The sequence below is a fragment of the Physcomitrium patens genome, chromosome 20 (assembly GCF_059467195.1).
Source record: "Physcomitrium patens ecotype Gransden chromosome 20, ASM5946719v1, whole genome shotgun sequence".
Classification (NCBI taxonomy): domain Eukaryota; kingdom Viridiplantae; phylum Streptophyta; class Bryopsida; order Funariales; family Funariaceae; genus Physcomitrium; species Physcomitrium patens.
This window is the reverse complement of record NC_143429.1, coordinates 14,254,542-14,267,170: the sequence shown is the minus strand read 5'-3', so window position 1 is coordinate 14,267,170 and position 12,629 is coordinate 14,254,542. Positions and strand designations below refer to the sequence as shown.

The window sequence follows — 12,629 nt, the reverse complement described above, 5'->3', positions numbered from 1 at the left end:
TTAACATGATAAGTAAAGGACTTAAAGGCAGAGCTGCAAACAAAGTTTGAATGAGAATTAACGGTTATAGAAGGAAAAATTGCAAGTTACAGTTTGTCATCAACTTCTAGGCGGCGGTGAAGGAATATCACTGTGGATTTACGGTATTTTTTTGCAATTTGTAAGTTGGATTGGATTGAACTTCTCAAGTATTTAGAAGACTTATAAAGACACTAGTGGTAGAAGTTTCACAACAATCGGATTGACAGATTGAGAATTAAAGCTTGTCGAAGCTCGCTGTCTAGGATTAGGATTTAAAAAAATAAAGTAAAATAAATAAAATAAAATAAAAATAAAACTAACAAATAACAAAAAAAATTATGCTTATAATATCTCGAAGTTATTAAAAATAGTGTTTTCAAGTACTTTGTATTGGGAGTAAGCTTTTACATTGAAATCCAAAATAGTTTATATTTAGATGGTTGAAACCCTTTTAGACTACTTGGATACTTACAAAACATTATTTTATCTTCTACAGCCAGACACCTAATGCGTTCTCAAGCTAGATATCACATAATACGACAACATGTTTTATAAAATCTCAGAGATGTGGGACTCTATGCCAAGATAGAAAAGTAAGTATTTTACATTATTCAAGTCGACTTCTTAGGATACATCATTTTAAATGATGGACTTATGATGGATCTTAAGAAAATTCAAGCTATTATGGATTGAAAGATCTCCAAAATAGTAAGAGATGTCCAATACTTTTTGAGATTTGTCAACTACTATGAGATCTTCATTAAAGACTTCTCTCAAGTTGTAGCTCTACTTACACATTTGACTTGTAAATACAAAATTCAATAGAATCAAGAAGCGGAAGTAGCATTTGAAGCTTTGAAGACAACCTTTTTTTTTGTACCAATTTTGTATCACGTCAATTTTTCTAAGCCATTTTTTATGGAAATAGACGCATCAAACTTTGCTTTGATTACCGTATTATTATAAATGGAAAAAAATGATAAACTTCATCTAGTAGCTTTATATTCCAAAAACTTTTCAGCAATCGAGATTAACTACGAGATCTATGACAAAGAACTTCTTGAAATCATGGATTCGTTTTAAGAATGGCACCATTATTTAGAAGATATTCTTAGTCCAGTCACCGTATATATGGATCACAAGAACCTTGAATATTTTATGTCTACACCTGTTTTCAATCGTCCCTAAGTTCGTTGGAATATGTCTTTGTTAAGATTCGAATTCAAGAACACTTATCGACAAGAAAAATAATAAGATTTATCAAATACACTTTCTAAACGATCTTACTTTATACTACAAGAAAGAGATATTGCTTTTAATTAGCAACAAATAATTTTCTAGAATCCGAAGCATCTTTATCTTCGAGCAATGAAATCAATACTAACTGTTGATTCAACTTTCATCAAACAAGTTCAATCAAATATGTCTTTTGCTCTTCTTATTCATGATATTAAGGGAAATCCTTCAAAGTTTTATAATATTTCTAAGTTTGAATTCAAAAAAAATCTATTATATTTCGAGAGACGCCTACATGTTCTAGAAGATGAATCTCGATTACGTATTCTTTAAGTTTGTCATGACTTTCCAGCAGCAAGACATTTTGGATACAATAAAACTTTGGAACTAATATCTAGAGATTTTTGATGGCCCCAAATATGGAATACAGTCAAAGATTTTGTACAATCTTGTGATATTTGCTCAAGATCAAAAACTCTTCATCATCAATCTTACAGACTTCTTCAGCCATTATCCATTCCAAAACAACCATAGTCTTTTGTTTCTAAAGATTTCATCATAGATCTTCCAATCTTAGGTTTTTATGACTCTATATTCATGATAGTAGATCGTTTTACTAAGATAGTACATTTTATACTATGTACAAAATCCATCACAAGTGAAGGATCAGCTAAGTTCTTTCTTGACAATATCTATCGCTATCATGGATTATCCAAAGATATTATATCAGATAAGGAAACTCAATTTGTATTAAAATTTTTGTAAACTCTTTTCAAAATTCTAAAAGTGGATATAAAAATATCTTTGACATTCTATCTTCAAACTGATGGACAAACGGAGTGTGTTAATCAAGTTTTTGAGCAGTATTTAAGCTGTACCATCAACTACCAACAAGATGATTGAACAACTCTTTTGCCATTGGTAAAATTTACTTATAATAACATAATATATTCTTCTACAAAAAAAATATCTTTTTTTGTCAATTATGGTTATCATCCATAACTTGATACTTTTGACTCTTCAAAAGTTGATCAACCTGCAACAAAAGATTTGGCAATTCATTTGTCAAAGCTACATGCAACAATGAAGGCACAATTAAAAGAAGCTCAAGAACAATAAAAGATCAATGTGAATGTCTATTGAAAGGAACAACCACCATTCTACATGAGTGATAAGGTATGGTTATTTTATCATAATATCAAGACCACTCGTCCTTATGACAAGTTGGACAGTGGAAGACTTGCACCATTTTCTATTTTTGTACAAATCAATCCAGTTGCATATCGTTTACACTTATTGGAGTCAATAAAAATCCATACAATATTCCATAAGTCTCTTTTTGAACCATACAAGACAGTGGACATATCAAGAGAAAACAAGCTCCACCTCTTCATATAGAAGTGGACAATAATGAAGAATTCAAAGTGGAAGAAGTCTTAGATTTATAGCGGTGTCAGGGTAGAAGGAGTTTGCCTCAAGAAAGCGCTGGACTTCTGGCTGCCACTAAATATTCAATCAAGTCAAAGATATAAAATACCAAGTTTATATATATAATATTTTTCTTTTTTGGAAAATTACATCAAAACACAAGCCCAAGTACTAAGAAAACATCCAAATGTATGATAAAGATCTTAAAACCTTATATATCCTTATGAAAGATGTTTTCTGAACTTCAACAGCTCATATCTTACGATCGAATTATCCAAATAATTCTAAATTTTACATGAAGTATTGATATACTTTCAAAAACTTTTAAAAAAAATTCAACTGTAAATTCATTACGAATCTTAAGATATTGCCAAAATCCTAATAGTAGCTTTAAACCCTAGCTTACATACACCCGTGTGCTAATTTCTTCATATCTCACAAAATAAGTACTCAAATACCATGAAACTTTAAATTATAGCTTTTTAACTTAATAACTCATACTTATAAAAAAATTTGAGTCAAAAATTCGACCAAAAATTTAAGATATGGCTCCAACCATTACTATCAATAAAACCACTCACTTACTACCTTTGATTTGGAAAGGCCGCCTTCAACTCCTTATAACTCCTTTATATAAACTCCAAAATCAATAATTCTTTTATAAAAGATATAGGCCTTAAAATCACCATTCCAGCTACATCTTTTGATCTTCAAAAGCTATCGTATAACTCTTTGTATCCTCAAAAGAGTAATAATATGTCTTAAATTAATACCTTAACTTTGAACACCTATATCTCCTTCACAAAAACTTGAAATCACACAAACTCTTCATCCAAATTATATCCAAAATCTTGAATTTGTTGATCTTAGCCTCAAAAGTTCGAATGAATTCGAAAGAAAAATCCTAATCCCTAATAAGGCCTCAGGTAGCCTCCTTGAAGCCCATTGGGCATAGCCTTCGACCAATAGGAATGAAGTTTCCCATTCCTTGCCTTCATCCAACCATGCCTTGCTTTCATCCTTCCCAATAAGCCTCTTATTAGTTAATATTTTCTTCTTTAGGCTCTAATCTCTTCTCAAGACTTTATACTAAATATTTAGGTCTTATAATTATTTTAAATGCTATAATCAAAAAAGATAAAATTCAAAATAAAGTTTCTTAAATTTACTCTCTTTAAATTAATCTATTAATCATTCTTACATACATCTAGATTTATTAACATATAATATATTTTAACTAATTTTTACATATAGTAAGCTTTTATAGTACGACAGCACCGCCAAAATAAATTAAAATATCTTGTCCATTGACACGGATATGATATTAGTGAATGCACATGGTAGCCAATATTGAATCTTACAAATTCAGCAAAGGTAGTGGAGGCTTTTTATTGACGACATCCATCAAAATCAAAATAAAAATCTCCCTTATAAAAAAAATAAGATCTAAGTAAGATAACATTCTATCTTCAATTCTAGTTTGTAGCTTCTTTGTAATTGTGACAGTGAGGAGATGGAAAACCAACAACTAGCGGATTTGACTCAAGAGCCTTTGTTTGCTGACATGTCAAAAAAGACATTACGATTGTCACAACCTTTAAGACAATGCAATCGAGATGAAGATCCTTAAGAATGACATGTTCTTCGTTGAATAGATGGCAAGATACAATCCGTTTGGTATCACGATCTTAAAAGGGACTCCTGATGTTTCATGATTTTACTAGAAGTAGGAACAACTTCTAACGATGTTTCAAATATTTTATTTGAAAGAAATTATGAAGACCTCAACAACGATCGAATAACTGGATAGTCTTTCTACCTTAGTATAGGACACTATCGATGGTTAAGAAGCCCTATTAATCATCTTCAAAGAAAACAAAGATCAGAGTATGTGACAAATATAATTTGCCACATCTTAGACTTCTTTGAGATGTGATCACCATTCCTTGTAGAAATCGTCTCTAAAAGAGAGGATAATATCATGGACATATATTTATTGTAATTATTATTTAGGTGATATGAATAATTAAAAGTAGATAAAAATAGATTAATTTCATAATATCTTCTAGAGAAGCTTTCTAAAAGCTTCATAGATGCTGTTTTGACTTTGCATGTATTTATACTTGATAAGTAGGTTACAAACTTGGTCAACAAGTTAACCACATACCAGACATATTGGTAGCATGCAGAACAACCTAACTATGTGATATCCACATAGAAAACTTACCTTACAAGTTAAGATACGTGTTGTGCAAAGTCAACACGTTTTTGGAGGTCCTATAGAATGTTGCCATGTAGCTCCTTGGTAGATAGTATATATAGAGACAAGAATGAAGCCTTCTTCACTCTTATCAACTCTTTTCTTGTTTCTACTCTAGTTTGAAGGGTCTTTAGTTTTCTTGTCTTTAGCAATAGCCATTTCAATTTTTTTTTTAATATATATATATAATTATTTTTGTTTTTTCATCTTTTTTTTAAAAAAATCTCACTTATTTATTTATTTTTATCAAGTTCTTGTCCTTGACACTACTCTAGTTTTTGTAGGAAAGGAGGTGTACAAATCCCATATAGATTGTAGCACCTTGGATATAAGTAGGAAGATAAGACCAAGGTCTCAAGGCTTCTTTAGAAAACCAATACATACTACTTGTGAGCCTTGGTGAGGCTTGAATTCCCGATCACTTAAAATATATTATTATTGAGGTAAAAATTATTTACTTAACTTTTCTTTTATTTACTTGTTATTTTTTAAACCTTCATAATTTACTCATTGTAACTTGGATTTATATTTTTCTTATACCATTGAAAAGATAAAAAAATTAAATTTCTAAAAATATATTTTTTCCTTTTATTATTTATTTTTTATTAAATAAAAACTCAATAAACATATTGTGATTAGTTTTGTAGTATATAATTGCTTGATTACACTTGTTCTACTTCTTTTGTTCTTGTTCTTGCTACTTTCACTTCACACCACCCATTAGAAGCAATTTTTAATTGAGGCCGTCTTATAATTAGGTTAAAGAGTGAATTTCACACTCACATAAATTTATAAGTAAAAATCTATAGATTTGTGATTATAATTTTTTTATTACATGTTATAAATTTAAGTATAATCAAATAGTTAGATTGAATGTTATTCAAGTTTAAGTAGGTTAAGATTTTAAAAATAGAATTTTAAAGATTAGTATGTATTTTTAAGATTTTTAGCAATCTACTAGTTGAATTGAGGTGGAATTTGTATGTATGAATAATAGACTTGATTTTCAATATATATTTAAATTTTGAGAGGTATTTAATAGTTGAATTAAGAAATTTTGGATTAGAGAGATCAATATCAAAATTAGACAAAGATGTAAGCCAAAATTTGAGTAAATTTTAGGATTTATCTTCTATTTGATAAGTTTGATCTTTTTAAAAATATTTGTACTTGTTGACAACTTAGTTGTTGATAGATGTGTAAATTTGAATTGAAATCAATAGTTTAATTTTTAGTTGTGGAATTTTTAATTTGCTATAGGATTTAAAATTTATTTTAGATTTGAGATTGATTTAGGATTTAGGATTTTGTTAGGATTTGTATAGGATTTGATTAAGATTTGTTTAAAATTTGACTAGGATTTGTCTCAGATTTGATTAGAATTTCTAAGGATTTAATTAGGATTTTAGAATAAAAAAAAATAATAAATTAACACTCCTATTAAACTGTCAAAGACATAAATTTTAAAAAATTAAAAGATCAATATATTCATCTATTACTCAAAAAGATTAGAAAATCATTCAAAGATGGTAATATATCAAATTTGAATGGATATTGTCAAAGAAAAGAAGACTAAAAAATCTTAAAATAAGACTAAGGACTAAAAAGTTGTTGATAAGAGTAAAGAAGGCTTTACTCTTACTTTCAAATATACTATCTAACTAGGAGCTATAAAGCAATATTATATGGAACCTTCAACATGTGTCTAAATTTCAAGATACATATTTTAACTTGCTAGGCAAGTTTCCTATATAATTGCTACATAATTAGCTTGTTTCATAAGTTATTAGTATATGCAATATATAACTAATTTGTTGACCAAGTTTCTAAGCAATTAAACAACCATAAATATGTTTTTGGAAGAAAGAGAATTTGTCTTAAGAAAGTGTTGTGCTTTTGGATATCACTAATTGCTTAATCAAGTCTCAAGAAAAAAAATACCAAGTATTATATAAAATTATCTTTATAGGGGCAATTACATCAATGCATAAGTCTTAAGTACCAAAGATCATTCAAAATGTGATAAAAATATTACGAAACCTTATATATCTTAAAGGTGAATTTTTTTAAACTTCAATACCTCATATCTTATATTTGGACCATCTAAACAAACCAAAATTTTATAAGAAGTATTAATGTACTTTCAAAAATTATCATAATAAATTTTCATTTTAAATTTATTATAAATCTTGAGATATCATTAAAATCCTAACAATAGCTTCAAATCCATGTTTATATATATTTATGTGTAATTTTCTCTATATCTTCCAAATTAAATATTTAAATATCATAAAATTTTAATATGTAGCTTTTTAATCTAATAATATACACTTTTAAAAATTTTGAACCAAAAATTCGACTGAAAATTTAAGCTATGGCTTCATTGGTACTATCAACAAAATGACTCACTTATTGCCTTTGAATTAAGTGTATGGTCTTCAATGTACTACAACTCCTTCATACAAACTCCAAATGTAGCAATTTTTTACAAAAAATATAGATTTTAAAATTATTCTGGCAATTGAATCTCTTGATTTCCAAAAGCTATTATAAAACTCTTTGTATCTTCAAAAGAATAATAATATGTCTTAAAAAGACACCTTAACTTCAAATGGCTATAATTTCATCAGACTAATTCCAAGTCTTTTAAAATTTGTATATAAATTGTAGTCCAAATCCTAAACCTTGAAATCCTAACTTTTGATTATCAAATCTCCTTTTGGAAGTCTCCAAAATCTTTGTAATAGTTGCAAAAAACCTCTTAAGATCCTATTGGACATGGCTTTTGATCAATAATGATGAAGATCTTGACTCCTTGCCTTCATCTTTCCATACCTTACATTTATCTCTCCAAATAAGTTTCTTAGAGGTTTAAATTTTCATATTTAAGCCCCAATTTTTTCCTTACGTTTTACACTAAAATCTAAATCATATATAATTTAAAAACTATAATCAAAATAGACAAACTTTGAAATAAATTTTCTTACATCAATTTTCTATAATTTAACATACAAATTATTCTAATGCACATCAATAATTATAAAAATATTATCTATTTTAGTTAATTTTTATATACTATAAACAATTATAATACAACAACATAGAAAATCAAAGCCACATATATGAAGCTTCTCAATAAGATATTATCTACTATTATCAATATCTATCTAATGATAAAGATAATCTTAAAGATGGAGAGTTTTTAATCTTCAAAATACAACAAAAGAAGTGAAATACTCTACTTACTTCTAAAAAAAAATAAAAAAACCATGCTTTAATACTCTTGTCAAATTATCAAAGATATGAATTAAAATGAGAAGAACCTCAAAATATTCTTCTATAATTTAAGAAGTATAAATATTCACTCCAAAAATAATATAATATTAAGATTAAAATAGCTATTACGAAAGACAAAAGAGTATAGACTTTTAAAACTATACTAAGAATAAAAAAGGCATTGACAAAAGTGAAGAAGGCTTCATTCCTACCTCTACATATATTATCTATATATGAGTTATATAACAATGTTCTATAAGACCTCCGACACATGTTTTAACTTACAAGGCAAGTTTTCTATATGTGCGCCATTTTTTTTAGCTTATATCACAAACTACCAATACATATAATATATGATTAACTTATTGACTAAGTTTTCAACCTACCAATTATTTATAGATATGTGTAAAGATGAAACTACATCTATGAAACTTTTAACTTAATAATTAAAAGATATACAAATTTTGAATAAAAATCTATATTTAAATTATTAATCATTAATTTTTTAATTTATTGTAGATTAAGTATTTATTTAAAATTTAAGAATTGATTAGGATTTCATTAAGGTTTGATTTAGTATTTAGGATTTGATTAAGATTTGTAAGTCTTTAGAAACAATGAATTAAAAAATTCGCTATGATGGATCACTTATGGATATTCAAGTCTAATCTTTTAATTATACAATTAAAACACCTAAATATGACAAACAAGATAATTAAGATCTATACATCTTATATCAATACATATCTTGGTTAAATTCAAAATTTTATTTTTAAATACATCAAGTACTATATCTAGTCAAGGATATATAAAATCTACTTTTCTAAGAAATCAAAACTTATAATTCTAGATACTTAGGATTTTAGATTTGATTTTTAGAATTTTAATCCTATTAATTAAATCTAAAATATAAAAATATAATCTAATACTCATTATTATTGTGGTATCAACACAAAAATCTTATCTCATAAACACTTATAACTTCATAAGTTATACAAATTACCACATCAAATGCTAAATTATAACATCTTTTTTACATCAAATTATATTTAATATTTTGTTCATATGCTTTATTTAATTTTCTCTTATTACATTATTCTCTATTCATGAATATATAATATCATATTTTTACTCATTCATCTTCTATTCTATACAAGTTTTTGAACTCATTAAGTATTATCATCCTATAGTAATCATAGTTTTATTTCTTGTCAAAATTTCCTTAATTATATGCAATTGATCTATATTCTATACAAAAATACTACTCATGTAAAAGCAAAACAATGCATTTCTTAAGTTTTTATATTTTTTTTTTCAATACCTTCATATTTTTCTATATATTATCACAATCTAACATAAATATTTGTTGTTATTAATATTTCATATCACAAATATGTAATATTTAATCACTCACAATAAAAAATGGTCATTGCATTTAAATTACTCATTAAATATTTATATATATAGATTTGTTGGAAGATATATCACTAGCAACTTTTTTCCATCTTATAGGATCCAATGTCTATACCATCAATGTTTTCTTCATACAAGAAATATTACAATATATCCCTACATTTTCTATCAAATACATTCCTAATACACCAATATACACAAGCTATTATATCAACCTTAAAACCTACTTCTCAAAACATCAACCAGTATGTATTTTATATATTTTACAAAACCTCAAATCTTAAGCAACAATACTAACCATGTCTTTCAATATCAATTTAACACAAAATTCATGGTCTTGTTTTGAATTGACGGCTTTTATTAGTCTTTCTAGATGGTTTTTTTAGGCAAAACAATCTGAAGAGAGTTATTTGTATTGAATTCTTTGTGCACTAATAAAGATATTATAAGCATCCTATCAATAGCAATGTGTGTAAAGTTGCATGAAGCTAGAAAACTATAGTTACAAAAGTGTAATATGCACATTTAGTTAAGAAGTATTGATATGCTTGAATTTATGAGAGGGAAACAAAACTTCTTTCTTTGCATAATCTTTAATGGCAAAAAATATAATCTAATTTTGTCCAAAGGTGCCAACTAAATCCAAGGCAGCTCAAACTGGATCAAGTTATGAAGTTTCCTAACAACCTCTATACTTGCCATCACTCCATGAAACCTTTGAATAGCATGGAGAATTATAATTAACTTGCATCATTTGTGTTATAAACTTATTGTGGCCAACATTGTACCTAGTTTCAGTATAACTACAGCTGTTTGAGGCACTATCATCTTCTTCAACACACTTATAACTTAGCAACAATCATTGGAATATTGGTGTGCATTCATATTCTAAAAGCTAGTGCAAGTTTCAACACCAAAGACATGGTTGTTGCCTAATCAGTAATCCCACCATTTTGAATGGCTCTAAAACACTTCTTCCTTGCTCGATCAATACATAGGCATTCTTTAACCTTACATCAAAGGTAGAGAGAATAATCAAGTTTATCTTTGATTCAATAAAAGGCACAAAAAATTCCATCCAAAAAATTGGAGCACCAAAAACTAGTTTTAGAACTGTCAAACTAATATTTGGTAATATAAGTTGAGCTTGCTTTGACTCCACTCAGAGATGAGTCAGTCCATGAATCCATCCATTTGTCTATTAGGGAGGGTGATGATATCAAATACATCCACTTCTTAATTGCAAAGGTACAAAAAATATTGCATCCTAACTCCTGCTTATCAATGTATGTGAAAATTATTAGATAAGGCTTAATATTAAAAAATTAATATTAAAATAAGTCTTAAAATTAATTAGTAGTCCATAATTACATAGTATTTATGAATACTAAATTCTATACTTTTATAGAAAATATTACTATCAAATTAAATTATACTTTATGCCTTGATTTTCTACATGTTAAAATATTTAATTAATATGAGTATTTTTTAAAAATTAAATTAAATTAATGACTAAAATTAATATTTTTTTAATAATTTTAAAAAATTAAGATGTATCAATTCTTGTCATGGACATACACATGTAAATCAATAATTATCTATATGATTAGATAGAAGTAGGTAAAAGTAGATAAAAATAAATTAATTCCAAAGTATCTTTTATAGAAGCTTTTTAGAAGCTTCATAGATACTGCTTTGACTTTATACGTGTCTATAATTGACTTTTTAGATTAAAAACATAGTCAACAAGTTAGTCATATGCCACACATGTTGATAGCTTGAAAAATAAGCTAATTATGTGACATACACATAGAAAACTTGCTTTGTAAGTTAAAGCATGTATCTTGCAAAGTCAACACATATTAGAGGTACTATAGAACATTGCCATGAAGCTCCTAGTTAGATAGTATATATAGAGGCAAGAATGAAGTCCTCTTCATTCTTGTTAATACTTTTCTTGCTTCTAGTCTAGATTCAAGAGTCTCTAATTTCTTTGTCTTATGGCAATAGTCATTCCAGTTTCTTTTTAATATACATATTTCTTTATTTCTATTTTGTTCTACTTGTTTATTTACTTTCATCAAGTTCTTGTCTCTAACAATTCTATTTATTGAATACTAAATTTAAAATTTTAACATCTTAAAATTACTATTTTTATTTAATATAAAAATCTTTCAAATTTTTATAAAAAAATTATAAACATAATTAAAATTATCATGTATACATCTTCTAAACCACAGAATAGCATTATATTCTTAGGTTTATTATAAAAAAAATCTCTCATCACCCTAAAATAAATCACATCTAATATATATATTTTATAATAAAAAAATATATAAATCCTAGCTTTATGGACTGTTTCTCTACAAAAAATTGAATTTAACATAAGCAGGTGAGGGTGGAGAAGTAGTTCCGGCCACATCCCTTTACATGACAGGAAATACTTCGGAAGAGCAGCGTCCTCCAACCTAATGTTCAATTAACGGGGTCATCTCCTTTAAATTCAGGTTTTAATTTGGGGTCCCTCCGGGGGTGGAAGGAGAGGGCTACGCCTGCCAAGGAGGTAGTGCAATACCAAGGCAACGCGCCCCGGCCCGGTCAGCTAGCTGCCGGATGGACCTGCACCCGAGAAAAATTAGATTAATATCATGCAGCTCGATGAGCCTCGTATCAGATTTTTAACTGATATGAACAGATACTACACTTGTTCACAGCCAAAAGGCTGAGAAAGGTATACCTCCACCCCTCCGCTCCGCTCCTCTTATACCCCATCCTCCCCCTCCTCCTCCCCCTCCTCCCGCACTCCATATGGGACATGCTGCAACCATGTCGTCGTCCTTCTGCCATCCCCTTCTCCTCCACTCCCCTGCTCACTGGGCACTGAAACCCCCTGCCCATCTCACGTCCCCACTGCAAAATCATTGTTCTTTTTCTTTCTCCCCGCGATGCGATCATGTCATTCCATGGGCTTGTGGATCTTGTCACACCCACAACC

The 12,629-nt window shown here is 28.1% G+C and overlaps 1 non-coding gene across 1 annotated transcript; it reads right to left on the bottom strand.

The window, feature by feature from the left end:
• Window positions 1-12,175: 12,175 nt before the first annotated feature.
• Window positions 12,176-12,369, bottom strand: LOC112273809 (U2 spliceosomal RNA). Its single transcript, XR_002967218.1, has one exon. It is a non-coding gene; the product is annotated as a U2 spliceosomal RNA (small nuclear RNA).
• Between the last annotated feature and the right edge of the window lie 260 nt (window positions 12,370-12,629).